Below are 22,031 nucleotides of genomic sequence, written 5' to 3'. Positions count from 1 at the left end.
GGGCATCTCTGAAAGAAAGGCAGCAGCCCCAGTTAGCGGCTTATAGATCAAACTCCCATCTCCCTGGGACAGAGCACCCGGGAGAAAGAGTGGCTGTGGGCGCAGCTTCAGCAGACTTAAATGTTCCTGCCCGCTGGTTTTGAAGAGAGGAGTAGATCTCCCAGCACAGTGCTCAAGCTCTGCTAAGGGACGGACTGTCTCCTCAAGTGGATCCCTGACCCCCATGCCTCCTCGCTGGGAGACACCTCCCAGCAGGGGTCAATGGGCATCTCATTCAGAAGAGCTCCATCTGGCATCTGTCAGGTGCTCCTCTGGGATGAAGCTTCCAGAGGAAGGAACAAGCAGCAATCTTTGCTGTTCTGGAGCCTCCACTGGTGATACCCAGGCAAACAGGGCCTGGAGTGGCCCTCCAGCAAACTCTGGCATACCTGCAGCAGAGGTCCCTAACTGTTAAGAAGGAAAACTAACAAACAGAAAAAAATAGCATCAACATCAACAAAAAGGATATCCACACAAAAACCCCATCTGAAGGTTACCGATTTCAAAGACCAAAGGTATATAAATCCATGAAGATGAAGACAAACCAGTGTAAAAAGGCTGAAAATTCCAAAAACCAGAATGCCTGTTCTTTTCCAAAGGATCACAACTCCTTGCCGGCAAGGAAACAAAACTGGATGTAGAGTGAGTTTGATGAACTGACAGAAGCAGGCTTCAGAAGGTGGGTAATCACAAACTCCTCTGAGCTGAAGGAGCATGTTCTAACCCAGTGCAAGGAAGCTAAGAACCTTGAAAAATGGTTAGAGGAATCGCTAACTAGAATAACCAGTTTAGAGAAGAACATACATGACCTGATAGAGCTAAAAAACACAGCACAAGAACTTCATGAAGCGTACACAAGAATCAATAACCAAATCGATTGAGCAGAATAAAGGATATCAGAGATTGAAGAACAACTTAAAGAAATAAAGCATGAAGACAAGATTAGGGAAAAAAGAATAAAAAGAAATGAACAAAATCTTCAAGAAATATAAGACTATGTGAAAAGACAAAACCTACATTTGATTGGTATACCTGAAAGTGACGGGGAGAATGGAACCAAGTTGGAAAACATTTTTCAGGATATTATCCAGGAGAACTTCCCCAACCAAGCAAGGCAGGCCAACATTCAAATTAAGGAAAAACAGAGAACACCACAAAGATATTCCTCAAAAAGAGCAACCCCAAGACACATAAGCATCAGATTCACCAAGGTTGAAATACAGGAAAAAATGTTAAGGGCAGTCAGAGAGAAAGGTCAGGTTACCCAACAAGGGAAGCCCATCAGACTCACAGTGAATTTCTCGGCAGAAACTCTACAGGCAGAAGAGAATGGGGGCCAATATTTGACATTCTTAAAGAAAAGAATTTTCAGCCCAGAATTTCATATCTATCCAAACTAAGCTTCATAAGCAAAGGAGAAATAAAATCCTTTAAGGACAAGTAAATGCTGAGAGATATTGTCACCACCAGCCCTGCCTTATAAGAAGCTCCTGAAGGAAGCACTAAATATGGAAAGGAAAAACCAATACCAGCCACTGCAAAAACACACCAAATTGTAAAGAACATCAATTAGAAGAAACTGCATCAATTAACAGACAAAATAAGCAGCTAGCATCATGATGACAGGATCAAATTCACACAAAACAGTATTATCCTTAAATGTAAATGAGCTAAGTGCCCCTATGAAAAGACACAGACTGGCAAATTGGATAAAGAGTCAAGACCCATTGGTATGCTGTATTCAGGAGACCCATCGCATGTGCAAAGACACACATAGGATCAAAATAAAGGGATGGAGGAATATTTGCCAAGCAAATGGAAAGTAAAAAAAAAGCAGGGGTTACAATCCTAGTCTCTGATAAAACAGACTTTAAACCAACAAAGATCAAAAAAGACAAAGAAGGGCATTACATAATGGTAAAGGGATCAACACAACAAGAGTTTACTATCCTAAATATGTATGCACCCAATATAGGAGCACCCAGATTCATAAAACAAATCCTTATAGACCTAGAGAGAGACTTAGACTCCCACACAATAACAGTGGAAGATGTTAACACCCCACTGTCAATATTAGAGAGATCAATGAGACAGAAAATTAACAAGGATATTCAGGACTTGAACTCAGATCTTGACCAAGCACACCTAACAGACATCTATAGAACTCTCCACCCCAAATCCACAGAATATACATTCTTCTCAGTACCACAGCACACTTACACTAAAATTGACCACATAATTGGAAGTAAAACACTACTCAGCAAATGCAAAAGAATGGAAATATAGCAAATAGTCTCTCAGACCACAGTGCAATCAAATTAGAACGCAGGATTAAGAAATTCACTCAAGGCAGTTTCTCAGGCAACATGGAGGGTGTGGAGGAGGTGGCGGTCTCCAGGAGACACCTGAATGGCCACCTGGCAGATGACAGGAAAGAGGGAGCTGCCTCGGTGGCTGAGGAAGCAGCCAAGACAAAAAGATGGACGAAGAAGAGCAAAGGGGCTCCTGAAGCAGGGTAACAGGAAGCTGATAAAGAATCAGGAGCCTCAGTGGACGAAAGACCAAGAGAGCTAAAAAGACAAGCATTGAAAGATAAAGAAAGAGATGAAGATGATAAATGGTGATGGAGATGAAGCAACTGGAAAGAAGAAGAGAGGACCAAAAGTTCAGACAGACTCTCTCTCAGTTCTATTATGTAACCTGTAGCCTAATGGTGTATTTCCCAAAGGACAAGAATGTGAATGCCACCCACACAAGATGGGTGAACAGCTGCTTGGAGAACTACAAGTGAAGAAAAGAAAGCATTAGATAAGGCTAGTGAAGAGATTTGGAATGATTTTTGAGAAGCTGCAGAAGTACACTGACAACTTAGAAAATATGTATGGAGCTGGATCAAGCCTGGGATGACAATGATAGAAATCTGGAAAAAGTTGGAAGACTGTTCACACAAGCTAATAAAAGAGAATGGATTAAATTCAGGCCTGGCATTTCCTACTGGATGTTCTCTCAATAATTGTGCTGCTGATTATACTCCCAATGCTGGTGATGTCAACAGTATGATGACATTTGTAAAACAGACTTTGGAACACATATAAGTGGTAGGATTGTTGACTGTGCTTTTACTGTCATTTTTAATCCCAAATATGATACATTATTAAAAGCTGTAAAAGATGCTACTAACACTGGAATAAAGTGTTCTGGAATTGATGCTTTTCTGTGTGATGTTGGTGAGGCCATCCAGGAAGTTATGTAGTCCTATGAACTTGAAATAGATGGGAAGACATATCAGATGAAACAAACCCATACTCTAAATGGGCATTCAATTGGGTAATACAGAATACATTCTGGGAAAAGAGTGTCGATTGTGAAAGGAGTGGCAGCAACAAGAACGGAGGAAGGAGAAGTATATTCAATTGAAACCTTTGGTAGTACAGGAAAAGGTGTTGTTCATAATGATATGAAATGTTCCCATTACATGAAAAATTTTGAGGTTAGACAAGTGCCAATAAGGCTTCCAAGAACAAAACACTTGTTAAATGTCATCAATGAAAACTCTGGCACCCTTGCCTTCTGTCACAGATGGCTAGATCGCTTGGGAGAAAGTAAATATTTGATGGCTCTGAAGAATCTGTGTGATTTGGCCATTGTAGATTCATATCCACCATTAAGTGACATTAAAGGATCAAATACAGTGCAATTTGAACATACTATACTGTTGTGTCCAACATGTAAAGAAGTTGTCAGCAGAAGAGATGACTATTAACCTTCATCCAAAGCCACCTCAACACCTTCATTTTCTAAGTTTTGTTGGAAAATATTAAACCAGAATTAATTTGAAACATATTGTCTGATTTAACAGTGGACCCATGTAATACTTTTATCCATGTTTTAAAAAGAAGGAATTTGATCAAAGGCAAACCGTTTAATGTAATTAACCAAGGAAAAAGCTTTCAGGACTTTTAAATGTTAACTGTTTTTCCCTTCCTGTCTAGGAAAATGCTATAAAGCTCAAATCAGTTAGGAATGACTTACACGTTTTGTTTTGAATACATAAGAGATAACATTGGAATAAAAGGTGCTGGAATTGATGTTCATCTGTGTGATGTTGATGAGGCCATCCAAGAAGTTATGGAGTCCTATGAAGTTGAAACTGATGAGAAGACATATCAAATGAAACCAATCTGTAATCTACATAGGCATTCAATCCATAATCTAAAGGGACATTTGGATATTTATATTACCGTATTCTTACTTGAATGCTTTGAATGGCTACATCCAGTTCTGCACCTATGCCCTCTGGTGTTGCTTTTTAACCTTCCTAGAATGCATTTTGTAAAAAATAAACACATTTTCAGATCTGAGAATTACGTCTCAATGTCTGTGGTTACAATTCTGGACAGGATAAATAGCTAAACTTAACATAGAGAAATGCAGACATTCTGAAATGTAGACCTCAACACTGAAACTCTTCCGCAATAGTGGCTAAAAGAAGATCTACACATGCATAAAGAGGGACGATCATCTTTTCTTCATAAATATACAGCTTTAGGAATATTTCACCATTCATTTTTGTTTTTGTTTTTGTTTTCTTATTTCTTTTTTTTTGTTTTTTTTTTTGTTTTTTCTTTTTTTTTTTTTTTTTTTTTTTTTTTTTTTTTTTTTTTTTTTTTTATAGGACATATTAATCCTTGTCTTTTTTTTCCCTGACATTGGAAAAAGGTACTAATTGAAACATGAGTTAGTAGGAACATTGTGTTAACTCAAAGCCTTGATTTAGTAAAAATCTCAATGTTTGCATCTTTTGTCCAGTGGTGGTATTTATCAGGGAACGTATTCAGCTTGCTCAGAAAACCAAAGGAGCATTAAAGCCACAAAAGCAAAGAAAGAAAAAAAACTTCCCATGTTTGGATCTTGTTCTAGCTAGAAAAATTAAATTGAAATTATTGGGCTTTTTCATTCATAAGGCAAATGCTGTAATACCCTACCCTTTGACAGGTTTGGATTCTTAATATTACTAGTGGTATTTCATGAAGTGAGGTTACAGTTACTTTCTTTATAGTGGCTAAGTGTATTAAGTTGAACGGAATGATGATAATATTAACTTGTTTGAACTGAGGCCCAATACTGATTCTTTAACAAATTGCTTGAATTCTTATATGTAAATAATTTTATGAGAATGTTCCATCATAATTTCGAAATCATTTATAAACCAAGGTAGCCTTAAGTTGTACATGTTTCAGTACAATGAGATCTTATTGCCTCTGGGATGCTGTTTAATTTACATTTTGCAGAACATTTTTATCATAGGAAGAGAAACCTATGACTTCTGTACCTAGATCATCTATCACATTAAAAAGCTGCTTTTTCAGCAGATGATCTGACTGTACATTTAAAAAACTCCATAGTCTCAGCCCAAAATATCCCTAAGCTAATAAGCGACTTCAGCAAAGTCTCAGGATACAAAATCAACGTGCAAAAATCACAAGCATTCCTATACATCAATAACAGAGAAACAGAGAGCCAAATCATGAGTGAACTCCCATTCACAATTGCTACAAAGAGAATAAAATACCTAGGAATACAACTCACAAAGGATGTGAAGGATCTCTTCAAGGAGGACTACAAACCACTGCACAAGGAAATAAGAGAGGACACAAACAGATGGAAAAATATTCCATGCTCATAGTTAGGAAGAATCAATATCATGAAAATGGCCATACTACCCAAAGTAATTTATAGATTCAATGCTATCCCCATCAATCAACCACTGACTTTCTTCACAGAATTAGAAGAAAACTACTTTAAATTCATATGAAACCAAAAAAGAACCCATATAGCCAAGACAATTCTAAGCAAAAAGAACAAAGCTGGAGGTATCACACTACCTGACTTCAAACTATACTGCAAGGCTACAGCAACCAAAACAACATGGAACTAACACCAAAACAGAGATATAGACAAATGGAACAGAACAGAGGCCTCAGAAGTAACGCTACACATCTAAAACCATCTGATCTTTGACAAACCTGACAAAAACAAGCAGTGGGGAAAGGATTCCCTATTTTATAAATGGTATTCAGAAAACTGGCTAGCCACATGCAGAAAGCTGAAACTGGATCCCTTCCTTACACCTTATACAAAAATTAACTTAAGATGGATTAAAGACTTAAACATAAGACCTGAACCCATAAAAACCCTAGAAGAAAACCTAGGCAATACCATTCAGGACATAGGCATGGGCATGACTAAAACACCAAATGCAATGGCAGCAAAAGCCAAAATTGACAAATGGGATCTAATTAAACTAAAGAGCTTCTGCACAGCAAAAGTAACTATCATCAAAGTGAACAGGTAACCTACAGAATGGGAGAATATTTTTGCAATCTATCCATCTGACAAAGGGCTAATATCCAGAATCTATAAGGAACTTAAATTTACAAGAAAAAAAAAAAACACAACCCTATCAAAAAATGGGCAAAGGACCAGAACAGACTTCTCAAAAGAAGATATTTATGCAGGCAACAAACACACGAAAACAACCTCATCATCATGATACCGTCTCACACCAGTTAGAGTGGCGATCGTTAAAAAGTCAGGAAACAACAGATGCTGGAGAGGATGTAGAGAAATAAGAATACTTTTACAATGTTGGTGGGAGTGTAAATCAGTTCAACCACTGTAGAAGACAGGGTGGCAATTCCTCAAGGATCTAGAACCTGAAATACCATTTGACCCAGCAATGCCATTACTGGGTATATACCCAAAGGATTATAAACCATTCTACTCTAAAGACACATGTACATGAATGTTTACTGCGGTGCTATTCACAATAGCAAAGACTTGGAATCAACCCAAATGCCCATCAATGATAGACTGGATAAAGAAAATGTAGAACATATACACCATGGAATACTATGCAGCCATAAAAACGGATGAGTTCATGTCCTTTGCAGGGACATGGATGAAATTGGAAACCATCATGCTCAGCAAACTAACACAAGAACAGAAAACCAAACACCACATGTTCTCACTCATAAGTGGGAGTTGAACAATAAGAACACATGGACACAGGGAGGGGAACATCACACACTGGGGCCTGTTGGGGAGTGGGGGGCCAGCAGAGGGATAGCATTAGGAGAAATACCCTAGTGTAGATGATGGGTTGATGGGTGCAGCAAACCACCATGGCACATGTATACCTATATAACAAACCTGCATGTTCTACACATGTATCCCAGAATTTAAAGTATAATAATAAAAAAAGACTTAGAGTGAAATACTAGTATGTAATAAGACATAGTACTACAGAACTTTCTGGCACATATAATTCCACTTCTTTCAATGTCATAACTTTGTTTTGAATTATTCTGAGTTACATTTATCTTCAAGTTGGTCATCTTTCAAGCAAAACATTGTGATACTGTGGTAGAAATTACAACAAACTGTAGCCTAAATATTACTTGATTAGGAAAGCTATTCTGGAGCACACATTCCTGGAAACTAAGACAGTTTCTGGACATATAATTGAGGAGTGAAAGGGTAATTAATTGTGTAAGCTGAATTTTTGCATTTCTTCTTCCCAAAGCCCACGGCAACATCGTTAATTTTACCATTTAAAAATTTTCATGTTTGAATATACTGAGTTTCTGATTGTATTATCTGAAAATTTTATTACTAACTATATTTCAAGAGCACTTGTGATTTGCAGCTTATGCTGAAATATCAATGCAATACAAAGACTTAGATAAAATATCATTCATTCTTCTATTACTGAGTGTATTAGGGAGTAACTGCGTTCTTGGCACCATGATAAATAAGTGCATTTGAGAACAGCAAAAGAAGTATGAAGAATGAGTTCTTCATTCTCAAAGGGGACAGGCTACAAAGAGGAGCAGGGAGTTAGTCAAAGATAAATGTGCTTAAAACAACAACAAATGAAGGTCATTTAGGACTGGTAGAAAAAGGGTGAGAAGTTTCACAAATCTGTGGATACAGAGCTAGGCCTGGAATTTTTATGTCAATAGATGGAATGGAAAAGAGTTTCACAGAAGGACTTTGTAGTCTACATTCTGAATCACTCTGATACATTGCTTGAAACAAATGTCACTCAAATGAAGCTTGACCAAATGAATGCCTGGAGGAAAACAAAGGGAAAAGAGAATGAAAGGTGGAGTGTTGTGAGGAAGGAATCAAGATAAACTAAGTTACCTTAACCAAATGAAACATCTTACGTTACAAAAGACTGTAGCCTTAATGCATAAATTAATTTAAATGAAATCATTTACATACAATTTTGAACGTTGATAGCTCATCAATATAAACTCAACTGGGATTTATTGTGTAGCTGGTATGGCTCTTAGGTGAGCAGAGAACAGTAAGTCATGACATCCGCCATCAAAGGGTCGCTCTGCAAGATGCATTTGCACCAAGTAGAAGCCCTAAAACTTTGCATCCTTTCTCCATTACAGGGACATATGCTTCTCAAAACATTTGGCTGAATAGTGTGCCCATGATAGTTAAGAACACAGGTTTTAGAACCAGGCTCAGGTTTGAATCACTCAATAGCTGAGCTCTATTATTTCTCCAAGCCCTACTTTCCTTACTGAGAAAATGGGAATAATAATAATAATAGATTCTTCAGGGGATCTTGGAGGATTATCCCATCAATCTCAAAGCCCTGTTTCTTCTATCTACCCACTTCTCTCAACTGTTACTGCCTAAATCAAGCCTCCATCTTTTCTAGCCTACATTGGGACTATGGCTTCCTCACTGGCTTTTCCTTATGCATTCTCTACCCCCATCCCCACCCCGTCTATTCTCCACAATAGCCATAGGATCCCAGCTAAAATACAAATCTGGTTATGATTCCCACTTAAAATGTTTTGCTGGTTTCTCATAGTTCTTATGATGAATACTAAAATCTTTGAACTGGCATGCAAGGCCTTGAGTTACTGTTTTTTCTACCATGTTAGTCACATTTTGTGTTTCCATCTACTCCCCATCCCAATTCCTTTGCCTTTTGCTTCAGAATTCAACTCACACATTGCCTCCTAAGGAACCCTTCCGTGACTTCAAGACCAGCCTGGCAGATCTTAGGGCCACCCCTCAAACATATCTGGTTTTCTTCTTTCAGGCACACGGTAGAACTGCACTTTTCCTAGCCCCTGTAAGTTAGGAGGGACGATGACCCTCAGTTTGGCCAGTGAAATATGAGCAGAAGCTACTGTGTTACTTCTTTTCCTGTTCTGAAAATGGCCATGTGCTCACTAGTGGCAGCTCTGTTAGCCTGTGTCCCAGAGTAAGGGGAACAAAAACACTGATGGAAAACAGAACTCTCAGCCTACTTCTCATGGACATGTAGCATAAGCAAGAAATACATTTTCATTGTTTTAAGCCACTGAAATTTCAAGGTTGTTTGTTATTTCAAAATAATCTGTCCTATCCTAACTGGTAGACTTAAGTTAGAAACTCCACTAGAGGCTGGACATGGTGGCTCACACCTCTAATCCCAGCAATCTGGGAGGTCGATTGAGTGCAGATCACGAGGTTAAGAGATCGAGACCATCCTGGCCAACATGGTGAAACCCTGTCTCTAGTAAAAATACAAAAATTAGCTGGGCATTGTGGCGTACGCCTGTAGTCCCAGCTACTCGGGAGTCTGAGGCAGGATAATCGATTGAACCTGGGAGGTGGAGGCTGTAGTGAGCCAAGATCATGTCACTGCACTCTAGCCTGGCGACAGTGAGACTTCATCAAGAGAAGGAAGGAAGGAAGGAAGGAAGGAAGGAAGGGAGGGAGGGAGGGAGGGAGGGAGGGAGGGAGGGAGGAAGGGAGGAAAGGAAGGAAGGAAGGAACTCCACTAGAATGTTCTCCCAACTAAGAGCCTCCTCTGTGACAGTTTTCACAACTGCAGTCACAAAGTATATGTGAGACATTTGTTTCATGACCTCCTTCTACTAGAATGTAGCCTCTACCAGGGCAGGTTTGGTCTTGTTCACTTTTGGAACCTTAGCATCCAGCACAGTACCTGACATAATTCTCAATAAAAACTGGAAAAATGAGCATATTTATTATTGGATAATGTGTATAAAGTGGCTAGTATAAAACAAAGATATAGAAAGTAGTCAATAACAATGAGTCATTATTTCTTCTCGTTGTTTTTAGTATAATTATTACATAATCACAGTTCATTAAAGGCAGCTTAGCGTAATGGTTAGGAGCCAGACTGAAACCAGATTCCCTGAGGATTTGAATCCTGGCTCCACAACTTACTAGCTATGTGACCTTGGTCAAATTAGTTAAAGTTTCATTTCTTTAATTTCTTCATCTGTAAAGTATGGGTCAATAATTGTACATATCTCATGGGTCTGTCATGAGAATTAAATGAGTTAATTAAATTAAATTAAATTAAATTAAAACTATACTTGGCACATAGTTAGCACTATGTTAGTTTTTGTTAAATACACACAAATATGCACACATAACACACAGAGTATTAACATAAAAGGGGGGTGAGCAGCTTCTGTTGAGCTATGTATCTCCAAAACAGATGAACAGGGAGGTTCTAGGTAAGGTGAAGTTACCATACTCCACCTTTTCTCCCCCACTGAATGCAATTAGAAAGAAAACCTGGGTAGAGTACATGACCCCAGAATGCAAAAGACCATAATTTGAAGTCTCAGTATCCTGGTGATGAGTATACCATTCTTCTTGTTTTCCTCCCAGCCTGCACTCAATCCAGCCCAAAGCCAGAAATTTGATATGAATAATCATGGATTTCCCATCAGAACCTGTTGGAGGCCAGAAGGAAGAACAACAGTTTGTAAAGGTTAAAAGAAAAAAAATACATTCAGTGAAAACATTTTCAGGATTGATGGTAATGTAGCTATTTTCAGATGAAAGAAAATTAAGAGATTGCTACAGGAAGTTCTTCAGATAGAAGAGAAATTATATCAGAAGGAAATGTGGAACATCAGAAACAACGGAAGAAAAACAGAAATAGTTTTAAAAATTGAAATTGAAAATTATCACATTATCTAATGGAGTTTTTAATGTATATAAATGTAGCATATGAGAGAACTGCAGTATAAGGAGAGTTAGATATATATGAGTAATGTTTCCATATCCCACTTGAAGTAGCAAAATATTGATTGTAAATAGACCATGTTGAGTATGTATATTCTAATCCCTAGAGCAATCTCTAACAACACTATACAACAGAAATAGGCAAACGATATTTTTTAAATGGAGTATTTAAAAAATGTTTAAATAACCCCAAAGAAGGCAGGAAAAGGAAAACAGAAGAATGAAAATTAGAAAGAATAATTAGAAAACAAATTATAAAATTGTAGATCTAAATCCAAACATTTCAATAGTTACAATAAATGTAAATGGTCTACACACACAGAAGACAGAGACTATAGACTGAATTTTAAAAAATGAAAGCAAATTAGGTACGCAGACAAATTGGAGCACAAGAAGGAGAAAACAGTACAGTTAGGAGATTTAGAAACATGATATTCAAGAAAAAAACTGAATGAACATGATAAGATTAACCCAAAGAAAAACAGACTGGGTCAGGATATCTTTAAATTTTAAAAAATATACACTGAGGACCTGTTCTTTACTCAGTTCCAGGTCTATCCTAGAAGCTTCCACACACATGGAAGTGGTACAAAATTTGCTTTCATCTTGAGTCCTAGAAGGCAGAATTAATGTCAGTCGGAGATAGACAGATCAATTGCTGTAAGAGCCCAAAGAGAGAGAGAGCATACGTGTCTTCTCATTATAGATATCTTCCCTAAAGCTGAATAAAGGCTGAAATTTGGGTGATATCATGGAAGAAACTTGAGAAAAGGGAAGGCAGTCACATTAGTAGTTTAATCTTTTACTTTATTAAGACAATTGGATATGGGCTGACATGGTTTTTCTACTTTAGGCTTCAAATTTATAATTTTTTCCCAACATATCTATTTGTAGTATGGCAATAAAGAAGACCATAAAACTCCCTTCTTCAATAGATATGGAAAGACACTGACCTTCTAAAAGGGTTAACAATGGGATTCCTATTCCAGAATAAAAATAAAATGCTGCAGAAATTTTTCATTACTTCTTATTGTATAGAAGACATATGCTGTTTTAATCTGTTTAGCACTCATCCTCCATTTTTTTGGTATCACTATTTCTTTTGGGTACCTACATCTCTTTCACTCTGTCCATGATCATTGGATGGGCTGATTTCCCCTCTGGCTCAAGGATAAAGATGTGACATTGACCTGACCAATCAGAACACAGGATTGGTTCAGAGATGGGAACATCATTAACCATAGTTATTCAGAGTTAATACTAGGACACTTATTTGAGCAACCAGAGAGAAAGTCCTTTTGTTTTCACTTGTGTATGAACATGAAGGATGTATATTAGTCAGGAAAAGGATTATAATAAAATGTTAAAACCTCAGTGACTTAGTGAAACAAAAAATCTCCTTCTCATTAAATGTCCATAATGGATAAGCAGGGAAGCTCTGTTCATTGAAGTCACTCATGCATCTAAGCTGATGAAGACCCACCCCATCCTGATACATGCTTCAATTTTTGCCATGGCAGGAAGAGGGGGTCATAATAAATAATGCTGGCAAAAGTAAATCACATTGCCACACCTCTTCAATTACATAAGACATAACAGGATATATTACACAGAAGAGCACTTGCAGAGGTAAAGGAATATAGAGTCTTGATAACACTGTTTGATCTTCTGAATCCAATTATACCTGAAGCTGGATTGCCTTGGATGGTTGGGTTTTGTGAATCAATGAATATGATTAATTCAGGTGGATCTTCTTTTATAACTGACAATTAAAATAATCCTGAGTCACGACTTCTCAACAAATAACAGCTAGCACAGTAATTTGAGGTTTTGAGGGAGACTGTGGAAGGCAGGTGATGTTAACATAACCTTGAGATGCCAACATGTCTCCAGGCAACTACAGAGCCTCTAGGTACCATTACCTTGTCACAGACATCCTGAAATTCTGCATGCAATAAAAGTTGAAGAAGCTGATGAAGAAAGAAAACCAAAGATGCACGATTTCTAATTGGACCTAGACAAAACTTCTGCATCTTATCTAACAGACCCTGAGAAATAGACCCAGGAGAGGAGTGTTTGTCATTTTCTACAAGAGGAGAGTAGCACTCTGTGTACTGGAACGGAAACCATGGAATCTTGAGGGAACCCCAGACCATGCTGACTCCTACCAAGCTGGTATGCCCCAGCCCCAGGAGAGCTGAACACAGGAGTAGCACAAGAGGGGCTACATTTTAACCTACCACTTCCTGTTCTGTCTCACCTGCTCCAGAGCAGTTTGGAGTAAGAGAGTTTTCACACTTGCAAACTTAGCCAAGAATATCTATTAGATAGAGAAGAGGTACATTCTTGTTTCCATATACAGCAGCTTTGGGTTGGCAAACCTGGACTCAAATCCTAACTCTGCTGCCTCTCTACTGAGTGTTCTTGGGAAAGTTTTTTAACCTCTGAGCCTTAGTTTCCTTATCTGTACAGGTGGTCGATACTATCTATCTCAAAGGTAAGAGGTGATTTACACACACACATACACACACACACACACACACACGTCAAACGTTCCCTACAAAGTCAAGCACCTAATATGTCTTCCACTCATCACCTCCTCCCCATCCCACCATCCACTGTCTTTCTTCTTCTTCTGGAGGTGTAAAAGGGAAGGCTGCTGGTTTATGGGCAGACCAGGAGTTTTGTGCACACTAGAGAAGGAATTCCTTCCTCATGCTTCAAAGTCCGGTAAAGTTCAAGAGCAAGTCCCCAACCTTGGCTTGTATTTTGGAAAAACCTTCTTTTAAACATGTCTTGATATACCAAAACACCACATGCAATTTCATGAAAATAAAGTTACAGCAAAGGGCTTCTTTAAAAAGGAAGAAAAGTCGCCAGCTAGATTCATTTTTCCATCCAATCAGATTGATGGAGGTTATTAATAAATAAAACATGAAGACAAGGTGGTCTTTTCATAGAAAAATCTTATTTTTTCAAAGAAAAGTTCCAGAGAGAGCACACTGGACTTCCATTTCAGGTAAGCTGTGCTCAATTCACCCAAAACAATCCCACATTTATTGAACACTAGTTCTGTATGCCAGGCACTGTGCAATGTGAGAAGGACAAAAACACGAGTAAGAAGTAATGTTTCCATTAAAGCACAGTCTCTTTGAGGGCAGGGGAGTTTTCTTATTTGCCATTGTTTTCCCAGAACCCATTCCTGTCTGGCACATAGTAGGTACTCAGTAAACAAGGGACAACTGATCAAATGACCAGCTCAAGCAGTTCGTGGTCTCCTGGTAGTTAAAAGTAAGTGACATAAGTCATATTGGTGACTGCATTTCTCCATCTTTGAGTAGTTATTGATTAAACAAAGAGGTTGTGGTGGTCAGTAAAATTTGAAATAAGACACAATCACAAAGAGAGATGAATCAAATATTTCTATTTAAAAACAGTATTTTGAAAATGCTTTGAAAACATGACATCTCATAATTGCAGTAAGTAGAATTTTCTTCCAGGTTCAGTTTAGAGCAAGGTGCAGTAACAATAAAGCAGTAATAAAGGTAACATACTAGTGAATGAGGGCTTACTATGGGTGGGCTGAGCATCACTCAGAGGGTGGGACACAAATGACCCCTGATATACAAAGGACAAAACTGAGAAGTAAGAACTAGCCAAGGTCGCAGGCATAATTAGCAGGAATACATTCCATTCTGACTCTAGAAGACTTCCTTCCCTGTTCTGCCTTTTAACCGCCACACCATATATACTCCCTCTCATAATCTACAAGGCATCTATGTAAAAAAAATAAAAATAAAAGGCTTTTGATTCAGTGGTATCCATAGCACATGGGAGAACAAAAGCCACTTTGGGAAACAGCTCTGATAGAATTCACTGTTATTTGGTAGAGACTTGAAATGAATTTTTAAGTAATTGGGGAAAAAAAAATGTCCAACACAAACATTTATTATCTTGCTACTAAAATCAAGTTTCCAGCTGGGCACGGTGGCTCATCCCTGTAATCCCAGCATTTTGGGAGGCCAAGAGGGATGGATCATTTGAAATCAGTAGTTTGAGACCAGCCCGACCAACATAGTGAAACCCTGTCTCTACTAAAAAATACAAAAATCAGCCAGGCGTGATGGCACGTGCCTGTTATCCCAGCTATTGAGGAGGCTGAGGCAGAAGAATCACTTGAACCCGGGAGGCAGAGGTTGCAGTGAGCAGAGATCACGCCATTGCACTCCAGCCTGGGCGACAGAGAGAAGCTCCATCTAAAATAATAATAATAATAATAATAATAATAATAATAATAATAATAAGCCAGGCATGGTGGCAGATGCCTGTGGTCCCAGCTACCCCGAGAGGCTGAGGCACAAGCATCACTTGAACCTGGGAGGCAGAGGCTACGGTGCACAACAGCTCTCCAGCCTAGGCAACAGAACAAGACTGTTTCAAAAAATAAATAAGTAAAAATAAAATAAAGTGTCTGCCCAAAGTAAGTAAGGGAGTAGATTAGAGAAAGAGATGGTAATAAAGCCAGCTTAAAAACCCTGTGGTTTGATGGTTAAGAAAAAAATAGTCTCCATAAGGTTAGCATATACCGTGCACCCTGTGAGGAGTGCCAGTGTTTGGTAAAGGCATGTGTTACCCCTGAAGTATGCTTTCATTTCAGAGCTTTCCAAACCCCCAAAGAGTGCTGTAATCCCCTGCAGAAAACAGATAAATTGAGGTCTTCCAATAACAGAGATGAAACCCAGAACCCGGGGGCCAATCAGCAGTGACATCACACCACATTCCAACACCGGCCTCTCGCTGCAAGGAGCTCACAGAGAAACCAGAGCTTTGTTTTCCTTCAGTAATCAGGGGTGAGAGAGTGTTGGATTTTTATAGAAAAGTAATTATTGCAGGAAGATAATTACCTTCCCACAAACAGGCCTCCTCCGCCTGTCATAACCAGGAAGGCAATGGGCCCCTTCTGTGCATACCTGAAAGGTTCTTGTTTCACCAGCTCCAACTCAGTAATACACGAACGGGGGAAAGTGTATCCAATATTTTTACAGTCTAGTGACAAAAGGACTGTGCAATTCTCAAAGTAATAAATGCATTTAACAAAAACTATATCTTATATCAATTATACTTCAATAAAGCTTGGGAAAAAGAGACAAAAAACTAAATTAAAAAAAAAAAAGTTCTTAGCGGCTACTACCACCAGAGCGGCACCTGTCATTTACTGAGAGGTTACATTTAAGGCGTTGTTCTAATGATGGTATGATCTTACTACTAGGTTACCCATTTTGCAGATGAGAAAATTAAGGCACAGCAATGAGATATAACTTGCTTAGGGCCACATGATGAAGAAATAGTAGAATCAAGATTTGAACCCTATCAATTTGTAAAGCCCTCGTCCTAAACCACTGTGACAGGAGCATTAATAACTTGTATTTTGCCTTATAGGACAGGGCCTAAATGTTATTAACAGTATAAGTGTTCATGATTAACACCAAATGTCTCTGGGGCACAGAGATACAGAGGTCTCTGTTTTACAGCCCACACTGGGAGAAATAGTATCAGGTTAGAGAGACTGTCAGGCGTCACACCCAACTGTACCCAAGAGGACATTTTGCTTGGATGAGAAGAAGAAAATTTATTGAAATTTTATAAGGTCACCAAAGTTTAATGTCCCCCAGAAGGGTGTCAGTATAACGTGGCCAAGGTATCCCATCACAAAATAAAAATAAAATCCTGTAGTTTATGGAAATGAAAAAATTGCTAGCTGTCATCCAAATTCTTTGTGTATTTAAAGAGTGTCATTAATATTCCCAAACTGCCCTGTCAGGTCTCTTCTTCCAACCAAATAAATGATCCTGAGTCCCCACACACTCAGGAGTTCTATTCATAGATTCATTCAACAGACGCTTGCCGAGTGGCTGCTATGTGCCATACCCTGTACTTGATACATTTCTGGGCCTCTAAGGACACTTACAACTGTGTGGATCTTGGGTTCCTGTTTATAAAATATTGACACAATGATAAGTGAACCATTTCCAATTTGATCAGAACTGTCACTCATTATAATCTTTTATTCTACCAACAAGGAGGTGGAGGGAAAGCAGAGGCCACAGACACCACTGCGCCTCAGGGCCCACAGGTAATACAAGAGAATGAAGCACAGGATTGATTCTGGGGTGGGCTAGGAGCACAGGCCCCTTCTAAGGGGCAACCATGACTCAACTCCAACCAATTCCTGCCTTTCCTTGCATTTTTCAAAAAGAAACACACAAAATCCAGCTATTCAGGTGAAGTGTCTATTGTTCAAGTTTGGGCTCCAAATCAAAGTTATCACAAACACTGAGTAGGCCAAACAAAACAGGGCCCCGGAATAGCTGGGGCTTGCTGGTTATGAGTCTGCCATCCAGTTTGTCTTCTGAGGCGGACAAAGACAGAGGCTGATTGAACCGGGAAAATGCTGTTATGGACAGTTCTTTCCGGTCCCTTCCAAGCCCACAAAAGAAGAGACTTTGTGAATTACTGAGTGCAGTGCTTACATAACAGACCAGTCACAATCAGAATAGTGTCCTGTAAAGGCAAGGCACAGGCAGCAGCAGTAAGCTATCTGATCTTGACTCCCTCTGTGGAAGAAAGTGGGATTCCCGGCAGCCCTGCCTGCATATTGTTTCATATTATATAAACATAGCTAATTGGTTATGACTGGTACGATGATTACAGCTGCATTGGTTATGACTGGTACAATGATTACAGCTGCATTACCGATGTGATTTTTTTTAAAAGCAGGCTTTAATCAAGAATGCTAATGTAAGCAGCTACCAAGGTCACTCTCATTTTTCTTGTCTTTTTTGTCCCCCACAATATAATAAATTATGGCTTATTCATACAAAAAAATTAGGGCTTATTTCTGAACTGTGAGATGATTTGGAATATACCTGTAATTCCTGTCCAATACTCCCTTACTGCTCCTATTAAATGGCTATAGAAGCACTACTTTGCTGACCCACTCTCTCCAGCCAAAATTTTCATTACAGATTCACATTTTCAATGAAGAACAGCATGCTGGATATTTACATTTTTCATTTTCATTTGTCTAACTTATATTGCAAGATATGTTTCTGTCCCCTGATTTCCACCCTATCCTAGCCTAATAGCCAGACATGAATCATTTTCTGTAGAAACAGAAAGCAAGATTTGCAAATACTTAAACATTGGGTTTAAACAACACAAGTCTAAGCAAAGGGCAAAAAGATGAGGCCGTGTACATATAGAGCTTTCTTACTCCCCGACTTGGTTTTTAAATGTTTTGGGTTTGGCCAAGGAAATGGGAAGAGAGACGGAATGTGTGGCTAGGTGATCATGAGGCCATGGAAATCCACAGTGGGCACTGTCCAGTGCCAGGGAGAGCTGAGGTAGTAGCCAAACCAGTGCCCTAAGGGTTACCTCGTTGCTAACATCAGGCAGGGGGCCACTGACAAACATCGCTTTTAAGTAGCCAGTTGTGTGTCTATAAGAAGTGACGCCACCGATGCCCAAAATGCTACTAAGACCCAAAACCTCAACTGATCCCCTCCAAGTACACAACTCTCACCCCATTCAATGACCTAGGACCTTGTCTAAGTGCTCCAGAAGAAAGGGCAAGGTCCTGGGTAGCTCAAATGGGATGATGTCTCAAAGGAAAGCCATTCCTCATGCTTGATCAAGGGAGCTCCAGACAGAACACACTGCTACAATTCCAGACAGATCTTCAGACAGGCCTCCTCAGCTTTCTGATTCAGTAGGTCTAGGGTAGGACCTGTAAAGCTGTATTTTTAACCATCTCAGGTGATTCTGGCTTGCAGAATGGTGCTTGGAAACCACTCTGTCTAGAGGAGAATAGAAATGGATTTTCACAGGTACCTCTCTGGTAACAACAGTCCCATACGAGGAAGCAAGAGTCCAAAGGCTTTGTATACCCTAGTGATGAGTCTATGGAAATCGAGTATTTGGGGGCAGGTCTTTTCCTATTGGAGGATCCAATATATTGCTTTCTTGCTTTATGCTATGAGACCAGTGAGATAGGTCATCCCACAGCATGGCTTGGTGCTGTATCTGGTCATTTTTTGGTGTAGAATAAATATTAATTCCTATTAGTGTTGTTTGGCATACTTATGAACACATGAACAAGTATTTGAGAAACAGAAACCAAATCTTTCTCTTCTATAGGCAAACTAATAGTGTCTGATAACCAAACTTCACATGGTTGGGCCAGAGAAAGCTGAGGGTCAACCTATAAAATTTTCTTCTGAAAGAAGAAGCATAAGAAAGTAAGTGCATCTTAACTATGCATAGGTTAAGTGTCCTTCTCTTGTGAAGTTATAAAAGATAATATTTCAGTTTCAAATATGTAGGTGTGAAAGAAATTGAGACTCAATTCTAGATGAACAAAGTGGTTTGGGGGAAGAATAACTAGATTCACTGTCAAGAAGACGATATATTGTTATGATATTTCACTTATCAGGATTAGAGGAAAAAGTCCATGATAGTGCAAGCAAAGTTTTATAAATAAAGGTTTTCTAGAAAATACCGATCATTATCAAATACTTCCCTCACTAGCTGACATCCCAGAACAGTGTCTAGACCCTAAAAGTTCAGCTATCAATTTAGCCTCCATTGATTTTAAACCAAATCAGAAGAGAAAAGTGACGAGCATCATAAACATGTCAAAACGTAATATTCACTCCCTCCTTTATTCAGCACCACCATTTTCAGATGGGAGCTAGAAATGCACAGGTGGAGAACACAGTCACCGCCCTCAGGAACTTAATTAATAGAGGAGAAAACAAACAACAATAATAACTGTATTCAGCAATCCCATGAGATACGTACTACTATATCCCCATCTCAGAGATGGAGTAGCAGAAGTCAAGAGAGGTTAAGTGATTTGCCCAAGATCACCTAGGGAGAAGGAACACAGGTGTACAAATTTCAATCCTATGTGGCAATACAAATATAAGCCCATAGGATTCACACAAATCAATACTGAGGCACAGGGGTCATTTTGAGCTGGGATGGTTAGGGAAGGAATAATAAAGGCAGCGACATATAAGTTGCATCTTAAAGAATGAGTGAGAGTGTTATAGGTAAAAATGGGGAGCAGGGAATTTATTTTAGGCACAGGAAATGATATTAAAATATAGTACAGTTGGAAAATAACTTATGATAGAGATGGACTAAAATTATTTAAATCCTGAGGAGAGAATACAGAAGGAATCTTCTTCCAGCATATTACAACATGTCAGATAAGAAGATCATTTTGGTTATAATAAGAGTAACATATCATTTATCTTGACCTAAAGCTTTTCTTATTCTTTTTCTCCTTTACTAGCATTTTGAAATTTTTCCATTTATCCCAGTCAACATAAATTTATCAGATATTCTCCTGTATGTAGGAAAAAAGGCAGCAAATGCTCAGACAAGCCAGTCAGCTTCCTCTGACGAGTAGCTAAGCTCAGAAGCTGGGACACACGCTCATGTTTCTGTCAATGGGCACACATGCCTGACGGCAGGGCCCAGAGTTGTCTACGCAGGCAAACAGATGCTTCGGGCTGGGAGCAAATACACGCTTGCCACTTCATATTAAACATTATATATTCTTAGTTCCTCCATTATGATGAAAGACGACCCAATAGGACGCTGTAATTTAGGACTGCCAATTTCATGACTGACTGGCAGGGTTTAGGGCCTGATCACTAAAGGGAGGAGGCAGATATCGTGCAAATAGAAGTTGTTTTAGAAAACGTTTTGGGAGTGATGGTTCCATCCAGGTTGGGAAGGGTTTAGGAGTGCATCCAGAAAGGACTACAGAAGCTGGCTGAGAGAGGTGTCAAGGAACGTTAGCATAGAGGCTGCAGCTGGATAATACTGGCAGGCACTTCTCCCATGAAGGACGAAGGAATGCGAACCAGGCTGAGGGGGTTCAAGGGAAAACCAGAGAGACTAAGCTAAAACGAAGGGATATCTGTGACATCATTGAGAGACACTTTCCCCTTAAAAGTAAGCTCCATGGCGACGCACACCTTGCCTGCTCTACTACTGACACTTTGCCAGTACCACCTTACATGCACAGTTGTTCTTCCATAATAATCGGTTGAAAGGAGAGAAAGAAGGTAAAAGAACAGCCACTTTTGCCACTTTAAAATGGCAGATTGTGTTGTTACATCACACTGTTTTTTGTTTGTTTGTTTGAGACAGAGTCTTGCTCTGTCATCCAGGCTGGAGTGCAGTGGCGTGATCTCGGCCCACTGCAACCTCCGCCTCCTGGGTTCAAGTAATTCTCTTGCCTCAGCTTCCTAAGTGGCTGGGATTACAGGCATGTGCCACCATACCAAGACAATTTCTGTATTTTTGGTAAAGGTATGGTTTTGCCATGTTGGCCAGGCTGGCCTCCAACTTCTGGCCTCAAGTGATCTGCCCGGCTCGGCCTCCCAAAGTGCTAGTATTACAGGTGTGAACCACCGCACCCATTCTCAAACCTGTTTTTAAATGACGGTGTACACATGGAATTTACCTTCCTTCATACAACTGGTACCTTGTAGGTCCCTCACACGTGGGACAAATAATTTTCCCACCTAACTACAGAGTACAAGCTGTGTGGATGAGCCACGCCTGCAGGGAAAGCAGGATCCCCAAGAATCACCTTCGTGGCAGAAAGCATTCCTCTTACTTCCTGAGTTCCTCCCAAAAAATTATTTGGCCTGTTTCACCCCCATAATAATCAGGCTGGAAAGAACTTTCGGAGGATCAGAGGATTAAAAGATGGGCTTTAAAAAAACATTTTGCATTCCATTTGTTGGCCGAATGGAGTGTTCAGTACCTGACCAGGAAAACAAGATGAGGAGACAAAAGGAAAGAAGAGAAAAGCAATAAAGATGAAA

General features: G+C 39.3%; 1 protein-coding gene and 1 pseudogene across 2 annotated transcripts in view; one reads left to right on the top strand and one right to left on the bottom strand.

The window, feature by feature from the left end:
• SCFD2 (sec1 family domain containing 2) overlaps window positions 1–22,031 on the bottom strand; it is a 431,480-nt gene that overhangs the window by 207,691 nt on the left and 201,758 nt on the right. The gene's annotated exons all lie outside the window — the stretch shown is intronic.
• Window positions 2,308–3,928, top strand: LOC108312436 (annotated as a pseudogene).

Source organism: Cebus imitator, unplaced genomic scaffold (assembly GCF_001604975.1).
Source record: "Cebus imitator isolate Cc_AM_T3 unplaced genomic scaffold, Cebus_imitator-1.0 Scaffold124, whole genome shotgun sequence".
NCBI classification, from domain to species: domain Eukaryota; kingdom Metazoa; phylum Chordata; class Mammalia; order Primates; family Cebidae; genus Cebus; species Cebus imitator.
This window is presented reverse-complemented; position numbering and strand designations above follow the sequence as displayed.